The sequence below is a fragment of the Agelaius phoeniceus genome, chromosome 1, assembly GCF_051311805.1.
Source record: "Agelaius phoeniceus isolate bAgePho1 chromosome 1, bAgePho1.hap1, whole genome shotgun sequence".
NCBI lineage: Eukaryota > Metazoa > Chordata > Aves > Passeriformes > Icteridae > Agelaius > Agelaius phoeniceus.
Genome location: NC_135265.1, coordinates 65,432,815 through 65,447,986, shown reverse-complemented (window position 1 = coordinate 65,447,986; position 15,172 = coordinate 65,432,815). Strand labels below are relative to the sequence as shown.

At 42.1% G+C, this 15,172-nt stretch overlaps 1 protein-coding gene across 9 annotated transcripts in view; it reads left to right on the top strand.

The window, feature by feature from the left end:
* ATXN1 (ataxin 1) overlaps positions 1–15,172 on the top strand; it is a 371,677-nt gene that overhangs the window by 115,267 nt on the left and 241,238 nt on the right. Inside the window, exon 1 of one of the 9 annotated variants that reach the window (XM_077180474.1) lies at positions 8,233–8,385. The exons of the other annotated variants lie outside the window; for them this stretch is intronic. The gene's annotated coding sequence lies outside the window, so the exon portion shown is untranslated. Of the gene's footprint in view, positions 1–8,232; positions 8,386–15,172 lie in introns of those variants that run through there. 9 annotated transcript variants of the gene reach the window in all.

Sequence of the window (15,172 nt, the reverse complement as noted above, 5' to 3'; positions counted from 1 at the left end):
TATTACAACCCAGTAACACAAGGGTTGTCAAGCACAGCAAATGGGGGCTCTATCAGAAGTAATGCTTTAAATTGTTCTCATGCTGAGGCAAACAGGAGTGATGTAAGGAGACGCCTGCTGCTTGTGTGATATGTGTAGGCATGTGTGTGCAGGGTCAATTGGAAAAGCTGGGTAAATTCATGCCCCTGCAAAGATGTCTCAGGTGGAAATCATTGCATGGGATGTTCCTGAAACAAACTATTTCAAAAGATTAATTCATAGATTTTTGTAATTTTTGTTGTTCTTGTTACTGGGAGCACAAAATACCTGTTACCTATTACTTCAAACAAAAGGGATACAGGAGAGGGAACAAAACCTGTTGTTCCAGCAGCAGAGCAGTTACTAAGTGGCAGGTCATTAATCCCACTTCAGTATATTGCTGGGAGCAGCAGGAGTTACAGACATTTGATTGCATCATCACAGTATAGTCTCTGATGATGGTGGTTTGGGTTGTTGTAATCCCACAGAAATTATACTTTGGCTTCAGTGCTTTGGCCTGCCTGAGCATGACTGATCGTTATCTGCTCTTCAAGATTAGCTGAAAGTTCCTAGCTAAATGCTCTGAACTTTGTAGCAGAAGAGGATGAATTTGGGGGCCAGGTCTGTGAAAATGATGCACAAAAAAAGGCAGCTATGTTTATTCCCTTGTTCTCCCTGTCATAAATGGAAAAATGAGAGCAGTGCACAGCTCAGCCTGTCTGCTTGGGATACATTCAGCTACTTAACTCCTGGCACAGGCCACTACAACCATGGTAGTCTGCATGTCAGCAGAGGCCAGAGGGTGTTGTAAGTAATACTGGGATGCAAGTTCTTGTTCCCTTCTCCCCCCTTTTTACGTCAGATGCTGAATGAGTTGCACGTGCAGGTTTATGAGGGGGGTGGTTCAGCTGCTCTGCCTCACACTCCCCAGCCCTCCCTGATCTTGTGTCCCAGAGAATCTCAGAGATAATTTTAGTAAAAGGCTGTACTGGGTGCCCTTTGGCTCATCTGTTTACAAAGTCACAAAGTCTCTTCTCATAATTTTTCAGGGATCAGAGGGGACAAAAGTTTAAACATTAGCTCAGTTATTTAAACCCTGTGGCAATGCCAGTCTGCTTGGCACATAGTGTTGAGTCTAGTGATAAGATATTCAACCCACTAATGACCCTCACAGCGTTGTAAGAATTATGCTGATTAATTCTCTGTGAGGGATAGGAGGGACAAAGCTTCTATGTTTTATGACAATTGCTAGTCAAAAAATCTGCCAAAAACCTGGGCTTAGAGGTCTTTGCTGTTGCCCTCCAGCAAACCCTGATTTCCCAGAGTCTTCTAGAGTACTCATAGATAAGCAGTACTGCAGATGAATAACAAAATTAAAAAACAGTTCCCCAGTAAAAGCTTTGTGCCTGAAAATATTTTCTGGGATATAATTATGTTTTTGTCCACTAGATGGCTTTTCTCCCCCTGCCTGCGAGTTGATAGAGCAATTGGAATTAACCAAATGTAGTCTATCTAAAATTATATTACTTACAGCTGAAATCAGATATTTGTTGCACTTTGGTCAACATTTTCTATTTACATAGAGCATGCAGGGCATATATATCCTGTGATGTAAATTTTTCGTCGGTGGAACAAATCTTCTGTATGTTGGCACAGAGAAAAATGCAAGTTAAGATGTTTTACCAAATTGTTTGCCAACAAACAATGTTTGCTTATTATATGAAATTATCAAAGACCACGGGGCGCATTCTGTGGTTATTAAGTCTCTAGCAGCAACACTGAAAAAATAGTGTAAAATCTTCCAGACCTTATTTTGGTTTGATTGGGAGTTTTTAGGAATCAGAGGAGTTCCTCCCCTTACCCACCCAGTTTGTAGTATAATAGTAATTAAGGACGTTTGGAAGCAAATTTAGGTTCTGCAGTCATTATAATTAAGTAGGACAGATGGACAGAACTCTGCATTATGTGGCTTAAGCCAAATCAAATGACTTGCCAAAAAAAAAATTGTGCTATTTACATTGAGAAAAGTCTCAGTTTTAGTGATTGTGTGAGTCCCTCTGACCACTGATGAGATATTATCAGGGATATGCCTTTCCTGTTGACTTTACCAAATGGATAAGATAGTGGTCAAGAGAAGAGTACCCTGAATTAGTAAAATATGTGGTATTCAGGTTATAAAAGAAATATAATAACACATCCTAACAAGTATTTTATTATTACAATATTTACTCTCGTAAAAAACTAACATGGTAAAATTAAAAGTAATCACCAGGCTGATGTTCACCATTTCACTGAAGAAAATAAAAGAGAATTGGCCTGATTTTATAGTAAAAAAAATTGTGCTTGAGAAACATCCTTATACCAATGAGGGTAAACACACTAGATGAAGATGAGTGAACCAGCATTTGGGATCTGGGGGATTTCTGCAAGGAAGTTACTGCGGGAGCCTGCTTGGAGATGCAGTTCCTCCTTTATAGCTAGTGAGTATTTGTTCAGTGGGAAACTCTCGTTTTTAGCTGTTGAACCAGAGCAGCTCCTTTTTTTTCCCTGTCAACTTCCTGATAGTCACGAGAGGAAAAAAGAAGTAGTGTTCTCATTTCAGCATCCCCTGTCCTCCTCCTTGCTTCTCTGGAAGATGAAGCAAGCAAGCTATTTCTGTTACTCATCTTTTCCTTCAGCATCCTTCCTTCAGGATATTTCTCTTTTGTGAATCATTCCAGCGCCCATTTCTGTCCCCATTACCAGCTTTTTTAGGCTTCACCTTAGGGGATTGTTGGGTTTTCCCTGCTGGAGAATAGGCTGGGATCTTGGTAATCTCCATCAGTAGGTGCTGGCTGGTATCATTGGGATGGAGGAGCAGAACAACCACTGCAGTTATTTCTCCGGAAAAACTTCCTGCATTCAGGAAGCCAATGTTGCTACAGTTTGCACTCAGTTTAAGCTTGGAAAGGCAGTTTTTGCTGCCTTGAAGTTTGTTTTCTCTTTTTCTTAACAGAAGCTTAGATTATGTGAGGATCCATGATTGAGACCAGTGTACACACTTGCCAGGGAAATCTTGCAACTGCAAAGCATATGAGTGGATTTTTAAGCCCCATTTGACTAATACCAGAAGGATTAGCATGCTATTTTGTTTGATGCCAACACAAGAAAAACGTCATGTGCTTTGAACTAAAGGGTTACATTTACTTGGGTGGTGCTAAGCTGAGGTGATGCAAGTCACTGCGTTAAAAGCCCTGGTATGCTCATGGCCCTGGGTCATGGAGATCTTCAGGCTGAGCCAGCAATTGTGCTACCTGTCATGAATGAATGGGGTGCAGGAGCAGCTCTTTCAGCTCTGGCTCCAAGAGAGCTGACATTGTGAGTGCAGGAAGTGTGACACACTCGCTAATCCAGTGGCGGTCAGCTAAGCACTTTAGCCAGAAATGGTCGGGGTAACACACAAGCTTAGGTCTTTGAGCTTCTAAGCTACCTTCTGATTCCAGTTACAGCAGTATAAATCCATTGACTTCCCTAGCATTCCTACACCAACCTCCTATCAGTGCTCCCAATCACAGAGTTGAGGCAACTCAAGAGAGGAGAGAGAGAGGTGAACAGAATAAAATTCTACTCTGCAATTTCACTATGCACACTTTCCATCATTTGGCTTGGTAGAGAATGTTCTTTCTGGCCACCAAGAGCTGTGAGGTTCCAGTGAGCCCTCAGTAGCACTTCTGCAGGTGCATCAGTCAGTACTGACATGGAAACCGTTCTCTGGCATGTCAGGATGTGTGTGCCACTGAACGTGCACTAGTAATAATCCCATTTTTTAGCTCCACCCTACTCCAGTCTAGCCATCTGCTGATCATAGCCAGAAGAGACCGTGTGAAATCCTCCAAGCCTAACTTAAGCAGTCCACAAACTATATTAAAAATTATTTAATGGAAGAAAAGCTTTAGCTCAGTTTAAAAATTGTCTGGGAGGTGGTGTGTGGGGTTCCTGTCCCTGACACAGTGGGTATCTGGAACGCTGTGAGGCCAGAGTTTTTGCCAAGTGCAAAGGTAACTGGGAAGAGCCAGGTCATGCTAGTCTTCAGACTTACTGCAGCAGCAGATCCAAGAGGCAATAAATAAGAGCTTAGCACTCAGTCTTACCTTTGCTGATCTTAGAGAACTTGGCAGAAGGAGGCAAAGTTTGACCAATGTCACCTTTAATCCATCTTCAATCTTAGCAGTGGCCAAAGATCTCCTTCAACCTGTGCCACTTTACTGGAGTTCTGCAGCACTTGTTCAAAAAAAATCCCAAAGTCAGTCACAGCAAGTGCTCAGCTGGAGGCAGGCAGGTCATGTATAAACCAGCTATGTTAGCTCACAGTTCTTGTGTGCCACTGTGCACCCCTGTAAAGACCATGCTGAGGTCCTTTCAACTTCTTCACTGGCCTTTGATCTCTGCCAGGTTTGTGCATTCCTCTCTCAAAGAGAAATGGTTTTTACCACCAAGGAAATCTTTTTTACCAAGGAAAAACCAAGGAAATGGTTTTTACCACCAAGGTAAAAGAGATGTTACTAACTCAAACACCTTCACTCGGTAAAGAAAATGTAGATTCAATTCCTTTTGTGCATCTGAAATGCTGCTGCCAAACCTGTGCTATGAAAGGTGAGGGAAAACATAGAAAGCTAATAAAAAATAATTGGTGACACCAGAGCAAGAAGATGTGCATGTCACAGATAATACATTTAGCTCTGCAATGAACATAAAAGGGTTTGCCAAAGTTTTTGCCTGTCTTTTCAATTCAGACAGGGGTTTACAATGTCAAAAGTAGCTGTCCAGGTTTGATCTCAGGTTGGCCCAAACATGGAATGACTCTGCTGACCGGTCCAAGCAGAGGACCTTGGCCAGGCCTCAGGATTGATTCTTCTCTGAGTAATCCCAGAGACCATCTCCTCTTCAGACAAAGATTTCAAACACTTAGGACTTGCTGTGGCTGCCCTGCAGTATTGGATCAGCTGCATCAACACAGTATCACCTTGCTGTTGTATCTTTCCTTTTAACCCTGCTGAAAGGTTACAGTGTTTGTTCTCTGGGTTTGATGTGATCTGGTTTTGCTTACACCCTAATGATCAACCATGAAAAAACTGAGTGACATATACTTGTTATGAATTAGTAAATGCTGTTAGTTAAGCTTTTGAATGTGTGTTTAATTTTCAGGTGGATGCCTAATTACTCTGTGACCTGTTTAGCATTGGAGACTCATTCTTTTCAAAGACTGGAGAAAAAAAAGATGTAACATCCAAGCTGAAATGAAAAACACAAAAGGATTTTTTTTTCTGTATCACTTTAAAAAGATTTTTGAACAAATTCGTTTTCAAAGTAGTTTGCTCTCAGTCCTAAAATGACAACTGCCAGCAGCTGGCTGGGCTAGTCTGAAAAGTAATAAAACTCACATGACCCAAAATTGTACAATACTGAGACTGTTTGTAACTACAGCTGGAGTTATTTGTCATTCTGGAAAAAATAGTGAAGTGTCTGAGGGTTTTCTTTGTTACAGTTTTTCTTAAAAGGGATTTTCTTCTCCAGAGGCAGCAGCAGGAGGGATTTCTGTTGGTTACTTTTTTTTCAAGCTTAGTGATAACAAACAAGCAATTCAATTTTGGCAGGAAAGTATCGCATCCCATGTTAGAGAATAAATTGTTCCCTTGATGATGTACTGAGTGATAACCCTTCTCAGATTTATGGATTTTTCTGTATATTTGCATAGAAAGTCATTACAGCACCCTTTTAGCTGATAACAGCAGCACATCGTGGCATGTTTCTGCATGTCTTACAACTCCCTGGACATGCTATTGACCAGGTAGGTCACTTCCAGTGAAGCAGACAGTCATTTTGTGCACTTGTTCTTGGATGGAAGATAAGTCTTTTTGCTAGTCTTCAAGATCCTGTCTCCCCTCTCTCTCTTTGCATGGAGTATGGTACCTTCAGAAATCTCTCTCTTCTTTTTGTTTAAGATTTCTAGTCTGAGACATCACAGGGAAAGAAAGAGAAGAAGGAAAAAGCACGGCTTTTTAAATGGAGGAAAGTCATTCATCTTACTTGCCAAATTCAAAAAAAAGCAATGCTTGTCCAGTTCTGCTGTTTCAGTGTTGATTTCAGTGCTAAGAATGATGCATGCCTGTTATATTGGAGTGGATTACTCCAGAGAGCATATTTTCATTCAGATTCATGTAACTATTGACCAGGAACAAGGTTAAATTGAGCCTGTTTAAAAATTAACCCGTTTAAAAAAAATGAATTACATAACGCTGTGGCACTCTTCAGGCAATCCTTGAGCTTTCTAGCATCAAGTCATCTCTGATGGCGTGCAGGCTGCTTTTAAAGGAAAAGCGTTCCCAGCACTTTCTATGCCTGGGAAGTTCTGTGCTGTTGCTTGAAACTGGTAATTCTCTGATGGTCTTTATATTGTTGTAGTGTGGAAATGAATATGCACTCTCATTTCTACATTTATTTTCCTGGACACCATTTTTCAAAAATACACCTTTAAATGTGCCCTTTCTTAATTCCATGCCCCTAAAACAGCTCAAGCACGTTGATAGAGGAATACAGGGATACAAGAAAATGCAGGAAACTGTAAGTGCTTTAGGAATCCTCTCTGTCAACACAGCTACCTTCAAGGCTGTGTTTTGACTGTCAGAGCAGGGGCAGGTGACAGAAGCACGTTAGGAAGCAATAATCCAAAGCTCGTAGTAAATTTAAATCCCCTGGTTCAGAATCAGCTGTGATTCTTGCTGTCAGGAAAGCAGAGCTCAGTAAAGGTTAGATCTCTTGTCCTACTGTATTTTCATTCGGGTTAATGTTTAAGCCGTGCCGGTGGCTGTGTCCAGGAGAACAGAGGGTGCTTGTACACTATAAACGAGAGGCTGGGTGCGTGTGAGCCCGGCGAGCACCTTGGCAGCAGCCGGCCCCAGCCCCGCGCCCGGCGAGCTGCCGGCTCCCCGCTTGCACCGCTCGCTCATTGGCCGCAGCTATCGCCCTCCTCGCAGCCGCTGCTGCTGACAGGGTATCTCTCCTCGGCTGAGATTACTGCCTATGACCTACTTTGAAAATGGTGTGAACCAAGGTTCACAAATTGTCTTGGAAGGGTGCCACGAGGTTGGTGTGCAAACATGCGCGGTCTGGGAGGCTTCTGGCGGAGCAGAACTGGCTGTCTCCGTGTCCTTCCAGATGCAGCCCGCGTTCCTTTGCCAGCCCCGGCTTCACAATCCATCTTTGTGCTCTCGAGTGCGGCATATTGATTTCCCGGGCAGGCCTGCTAGGTTAGAGAGCCTCTGGCCAATAAGTCCTCCATGCCTTTTTGCTCTCAAAACAGCTGAAGCAGTAATAAAGATGAATAAAGGGCTTCAGGCTGAGCTGTCAGCTGAAGCCTAGCAGTAGTAGTAGTAGAAGTAGTAGTTGTAGTAAAAGCAGTAGTAGTGGTATCAGAATACAAGTCACAAAGGAGAGCTAAGCAGTGACATTTTATTTATATGGTTCATCTGTTTACTCTAATCTGATTGTTTATAGTGTAATGTAAACTTACAATTACCAAAGCTTGGCTTTCCCTGCCAGCTGAACAGTTTAACCTGAATGCCATTCCAAAATATTGATAGAGGAGAAAATTCCACAGAAAGGAACAGCCTGGAGAATTGCAGTCTGAAAGCTGTACGGGTCTGGGATTTTTTTTTTTTCTTCATTGTCTCCCTTATATAAGATCTGTGCTGCAGAGGAAAGTTTCCACAGACTCAGAAAGATCATACACAGTTTCAAATCTACTTGAAAGATAAGGCTTTTTTTTTTAATCCCCTCCCCAAGGCTAATATATTACATACCTACTCAGCACAGGGCTGCCTGTTATCTGATAAGATAATTAGCGTCAGACACGAGAAGAAGCATATGTACTTTTAAAAGGAGCATTACTGAACGTTCACAGAGAGAGTTAAAGAGCATACTTATCAGAGCTTTTCCAGGCAGAAGACTTGTGCTAGTATTTGACTTTGGGTCAAGAAGTCCTTTAATAAATTAGCAATGCAAATGTGTTTTACTTTATACATGTGGAATTTAAGTGTTTGGGACAGCCACAGTAGAGCACTTTGGGGCTTTTTTACAAATTTAACGTGGGCCAAGAGTTCTAACTCAGACTCTGAGTATTTTTTTGTTTGTTTGTTTTATCCTCTGTAAAGACATCTGTTCTACATGGCTCTCCATCTTGGCTGCAGTTCAATTTTCACTGACTTCCATGAGCTCCATTATGAAACCCAAGTGCAATCCTCTCTTTGCACCAGGATCAGCCTGTGACTCCTGAACAGACCTGCAGCTTGCAAATGCCCTCAGCCACCCCTCCTGAAGCACATGGATATGGTGAGCAGCTACCACCTTGAGGAAAGTACACCTCATCCTCCAGCTTGCCCCTCCCCTGCCGATTGAGTCACAAGCCCTTGAAGCCACGCTTTAGTACTTTAAAAATAGAGAAAACTGAGACAAAGACCTCTATCAGCTCTAAAAGCTGAACAACCACTGATGCTTACCCACATCAGGTGCTCTTTGCCAGTTGTTAAACAGCTCAACTGATCCATTGATCCATGGTGATTAAAAGGGAAGAGGCAGGACCTGAAATGAGAACTTGACATCTTGTATTTGTGGGTTCTGTTTTTGAAGCAGCTGGCCCAAAGGCAGGAGTTCCTGTCCGAGCATGCCTGATGGATCTGCTGCAGCAAACCCTTCTGGCCTGACAGTTGTAATAATAAATCCCATAAATGAGCTGACATTTTGGCCCGGCAGGGCCTTTCATAACCCTCAGCTGGGAGCAATTATTTAATGAAAAATTTTAATAGATTAATAGTTTGCCCATAAGTTTTTAGCATAGAAGGCACTGGGTTGTTTTTAGTAATGGTTGTTTTCTTTTAATAGCATGTGTGGAGCTTTCTGGGGGATGTGGCTGTGTTCCTCACCTAAAAAAGCAGGGATGGGACTCTGAGAAATGTGTGGTGTCCTTGTTACTTTCATCATTTGGTGTGACTGTACTAGGTGTGATTGCAAGCAGAGGAAATTGCAGCCAAAGCAGGGGTTCAGTTCTGGTCCCTGTAACAGAAGGATAAGCATTTTCAGCCTAGCCCAAAGGGGACACAGATAGGAGCAGATAGGAACATTAACTGCATGGGAAATACTTCTCCTCAGAATGTTTTTCTGATTATTTTCAAAGGAAGAAATGGTCACTTATGCAGGGAGGAGGAAAATCCTTCCCACCTGATAAGGCTTGTTAGTCTGATGGAAATATCTAATGCATCAGCTTGTCATGCTTTGCTGTTTAAGCAATCAGCCATTCTGTTGAAGGAGCAGATTGTAAAAAGCATGGTTGGAGTGGTACAAAGCAGGCCAACCCAACATTTTTTTTTGTGTTGCCTATTGTTTTAGAAAACTTTTTGGAGTAACAGAACAGATCAGGGAGACAGAAATACATCTGCTGCCAGGCATGCTCAGCCTTCAGCTCCTGCTCTTCTATGTCCTCCCAGTTCCTCCCAGAAAGGAAAGGCTTGAGCAGAAGACCTGCAAGACAGTCAGTGAGTACCAGTGTTAGAAATATTGCCTGAGACAGACATGGATGCAAAGTACTGCAATGCACCTTGCCACTGCCAGATGTCTACTCATCTGACATTGCAGAAGGAGCTTAATATTGCTCAGCTGGCACTACTCACCTTGTCACATCTTTTGTATGAGGTGTTTTGTTTCACAGCCTGTGCTGAAACATCCAAGGTACTCAAGCTAAATTAGGAGAAGAAACGTAACATGGTCTTTCCAGGTTTGACCAAATGAACATGGAAATGGGGTTTTTGGGGCTTCAGTAAATGACTTGAATCTTCCATCTAATCTTCCAGCTAATGTGTGGTCTGGTAAGCTTCATTCATGGATCAGTCTTTCAAAGAGTGAGATCCTACAGCTACATCCTGAACTTTAGCTGAGCTCTGCTAATCAATTTGACAAAAATTAATCTCTAGCATCAGCTGTGAGGCAGCCAGGAACTTGATCCCCATTACTGAAGTTTCAGGGTAGCACAGCATACTGTTACTGCCTTGTAACTTTTGCCAGTGAAAAATGGTAGTGCATAATTTTTTATTGGATCACTCTTGATATTTGATACTGTAGATCATCAAATGCTGCTAACCTGTAGGGAGGAGCTGTGCATATCAGAGGAAGCTCCTTGAAAGCATTCTCTTCCTTCTCCTAAGGTGTAGCTAGAGGAGTCACGAGGAGCAGTTGTTTTCCTGTTTCCAAACTCCTCATCTCTGGAAGCTGATAAGGCTTCTTCCATACACGTGTGAAACCATTGGAGAGCTGAGGAGATCATGTGGTGAATTGCAGTGCCTGCTTTTCTGTAGATGTTATCTATGTTTTCATATTCATTATTGCAAACATAATTATTGCCTTCCCCTAATTATCTCAGTAGCTACCTGAAGCTGACATTGCACTGCAGAGCAAGTGGCCAGAAGTCAACCAGACAAGTCAAAGATATCAGTTGTGTTAACCTGCTGTATCAGTGTTGTTTGAAAATGACCTGTAAATCAAATTGATTGTGCTAGCTAAAGACCATCTTATTTGCAAATACAAAATCAATTCCTAAAAAATTTAAGCTTAAACCATGCCAGACATGGTTTTGCACTGAAATATGAGAATGCCCATGTCTTCTACACTGGTTTAACCAAAATGGATTTAAAATTATGCCTTTAGAAAAACCAGGATACTTTTTCCTAGCAGTTTAGACCTAGATGATGGCTGTAGAAGCAGAGGAGTGCTTTGGAATTCTTCCTTTCGTAACTATTCGAGGTGCTGAGGGCTGGTGGTAGACATTTGTTGCACCTCTGTGAACTTTTGGGCTTTAGTGTTTGCCTACAGAATATGCACAGAAATAGGAAAACTCCATCTCCATTTCACAAGGACCAGACTGTTGTCTTTGCTCTGATGAGTGCAGTGCAGCTGCCATGTCCACACAAAATGATAACTGCATTTGCAATCACATGCTTGGAAAACTGGAACAAATGGGAGCAGACTGTCAGTTTACCATGCACACATTGCCATGAATCTCTTCATAAACATCTCCCCATTTTTTTCCCTCCCTGCTATGCATGGAGGTTCTGCTTCATTGCATGGAGTCCTGGGTAGATTTTCAAACTTGGTCCTGGAAGGCTTTGAAGGAAATGGCATTCTTTGTTTCTGAGACTGGGCCACCCTTCATGATCATGATAGCACATGAGTGCATTGCACAGAAGCAATGAAGCTGTCAAGCAAAAGAAGGAAGCTTCTGGACACAGGACCTTCCAGAAGGTTTATCTAGACTGAGGAATTCCTGCAATGAATAAGATGTCTGTAGACGTCATCACTTTCTGAAAATGTCAAACTTCCTCTGTAAGTTATAGAAACACACAAGTGGAAGTATAACCCCTACAGATTTAATCAAGCTCTTTCTCCTATGGGGTGCTAAGGAAGGAAAAGTGGGAGAAATTATTGTTGCTATTTTTACATGCTTGGGAGCTGCTAAGTGATTATAATAATGGGAGTCATAAATTACTTCACCAATGCATTTGGAGATGAGACAGTGAACTGACTCCTCAGAGGAATACAAGATATGTAATCTGAATGGCAGATGCTGCAAAGGAGAGGGCTCAGGCACTGAGAAGGGACCACTATGGGTGAAACTGGATTTCTGTTCTGTTCCCCTGCTTTAATTCATTTGTGTTGCAAGCAAAGCAGGCTCTGCATTTGCAATCTGCAAGTTTAGTGAAAGTCTTTGCACCTGCTACCTGAAGGATGGTTCAGCAAAAGAAATCCAAAAGTTTATTCAGTGGATTCTTTTTTCCTTTTGCTGTTCCCAAAAAAGAAGCTCATTCATATGCACTTGACAGTGAGAGGTAAATTTTCTGTGCAGCACAAGGTGACTTAACCACATGATTCTCAGGAACAGTAGTGGGAATGCTGCAGCAAAACCCTCATGCCAAGGCATGTGAAAACATTGGTAGACAAATCCACTGCCCTGTGGCAATGGGAATTCTGGTCAATGAATTCTGCTCCCAGTGCTGAAACAAATAAAATCCACGACACAAATCTCCTGTCTGCAGCACTGTGATTCTCTGTCTTTGAGATTCTGTGCAGACTTCTTCCTGGTGCATTGCATTAATATTAAATTAACAACACGCTACTCACATGGAACTTACATTCTAAAAAAAGCTCACATTATGCTGTAAGCCTTTATTACAAAATAATAGCAGTCGTGAGGTTAAAGTTTGTTCATACAGTTTTCTATAGAACATCTGTACACTTTTTCTGGAGGATAAAAGCTACATTCCACGTGTAGCTTAGTCATACGAATATAGATAGATAATGAGTAGTTTATTGAATTTCCTTTTAGATTTTGCCATTCACTTATATTCATATAAAGCATGCAAAACATACCAGATTTTTGTAAGTGGTACTTGCTTTTCAGAAACTCAAATTTCTCTGTCAGTGTTCAGCAGAGGATGTGACCTGATATGAAAAGGACCTATTCCTCTAGGATTTATCTTGTAGCTAGAGGCATAAATCAGAGATTCTCTGAAGTAGATTGTAATCCACACTGGAGAGAATAAAGAGAAATCACTAGGTCCATATGGAGCAGGACCTTGAAAAGCTTTATGAGGACCACATTCACTGGAACAGTTACCCAGCATCCAAACCATGGAAGCCCACACAGGCTTCAAAACCAAAATATTTCAGGGCTTTTGTGGCCTTCCATGATGCAGAAGCTGGACAGGATTTTTATTGAATCTGGCCTTAAATAAGCAAAAGAATTTTGTAATCAGTGCATGGTTTAACAGGAAGCCAGAAAAATTCTTTTATTATTGGAATGATATGGTGGGAAAGCTTAGCCCAAGATACAGTCCTGGCTGCTGAGCTCAAAAAAAATTTGCCTGCAAGCAAAACTAGCTGGGAGTACAGTAAACTCCTAATTAACCTGAATTGGAAAAGGTATGTATTGCAATCTCATGTTTTCACTTGTGTATGTAAGTCATACCTTACTTTAAAAATGCTGACCCTTCACCGCACAAAAATGTTTCCAAGACCTTAAACAGACCTGAACCTTGAATCCTGATCCCCCTTCTCTTTTTTCCCATATTGTAGAAGTACTTTCAATTATTGGTGGAGAACTCTGGATACAGTTCTAGAGCTCCTTACTGCCACTCCAGGTGTCAAACAGCAGGGACTATTAGAAAGCAATATGTAGCAATCCTCAGCCCTGATGATATTTCAGCATTAAGCCTCGATCCTGAAGCAGTTGCTTGCTTTACTGCCAGGAGTCTTAAAGTTTTGTTAGAATGCATGTGGAGCAGCAAATAAGTGACCACTGCATGATGGTGTAGATTCAAAAGGGATTATTACGTTATGCTGTGCTGTGAACTTGAAATTATCCCAGTGCTCCCCAGTAAGACACATGCCATGGTGGAGCCAGCAGGAGGGACAGGTATTCTAACTGCAATTGTTTTTTCTCACCTTGAAGTTCTATTTTCATGTAATAGATGCAGAGATTTGGGAGGCATTCAAAAATGTCCAAAGGGACATGAACCAACATCTGAGAGCATTGTGGATACTCAGATAAGTGGACAGGGCTCATTTGGGGTCTAGATGAGTGGATCTGAGGTCATTCCTTTAGCTTCAGAGTATACCTGTAAGTGATGATGATTTCACCCAGAGCAGCGTGTAAGCATTTCCATAAACAGGGTGTGCATTGTGTAGCAAAATCAAAGCTATGCAGTAATAACTACCCTGCAGCTAAATGGATGCTTTTTCCACAGCTGAATCCTCAGAGGGATGATGTAGTTTTTAGTCATTCACTGCCATGTGACTTATTAAAACAATTAACAGGCAAAAAAGTGGTTCTTTTGAGTGGTTTAGCAAAGACTATGCAGTATGAAGTTCAAGCAGAGTGAGTGTCTACCTCTGTTGGTAGCAGTGTGTGAAGTGGCCAGGGCTGTGGTTCTTTTCTTAGCTCCCCCTCTAGCTCACTGTTTGACCTTGGAAAAGTCTCCTGGCCACTTTGGGTTTTCAAGTCATTATGAACTTAAAACTTGTATCAGCTTCTCTAAAAGATTTGCGGGCTCTCCAGGCAAACCTGGGTCCAGCTCTGGGGTTGGACCTGATGGGTTTATAATTTGAGCCCTGTGTACACAAGGTTTGAGGTTTTGACATGTAACCAGATGAAACATAATGGTTTTAGCTGAGTTTTGCTTTGAATTCTTGCATTCAGCTGCACTCCTCACTTAAAAAGAAGGCCCGAAGGTGGCAGAGCTAAGTGAAGAAACTATCCACTGAGGGCTTCTAGGAGAAAACCAGATAGTTTCACCAAGTCTGACCTAAAATTAAACTCTATGTGTATAGTTAACTGTGGTTTTATATCCAGTGCAATTGCCTGTACCCTGTCCCAGGAGGATATTATGAGACACATGTGCGTAACATTTGAAACCTGCCCATTGAAAGAACTCTGCAGACAAACCTGGAAACCCTGAGAGTGACAACACTCCCCTTTTGAAATGCCTTGTCTCGCCTCCATTTGCTTCCTTCCCAACCATCCAAACAATACTGTGCAAACCTAACTTGTGATTTTAACAGTGAGCTACCACCCCAGGACTTGCAGGATGTGTCTTCCAAATTTCCTGCAAGGTGGCATTCAGATCCTTTGCTAGTTAAGTCACAGCTTCACTCAAAATGCACCTCATGTCCATTGTCAAGGTTGCTGTGTTTGGGTCCTACTTTGCTGGACCTATGCATCTCTGTCTGGTCTTATGGCTGTGTTCTGGACCTGCAGATGTTTGTGAGGTCTGTGAAGCCAGTGGAGCCTGACATCAGCTCTATTTTGTCAGTGATTTAAACTCATTTCCGTGCTGTAGTGCTGTGGACACTCCAGCTTATAGCCCACACCTTGGCACACAGTTAATGTAGCTCGCTGAAGAACGCAGGCTGAGCGGAAGAGCTTTCCGCAAACAATTGTTATTTTCTTAGGCAACATATTTCAAGGACATGAAGGCTGGGTGAGCTCTGGGTCACGATTTGCTCAGGCTGTATTTGCACCACAAGCATGGAAGCAATTGCCACTGCTAGATTTAGCTGGCCACACCATGGGCTG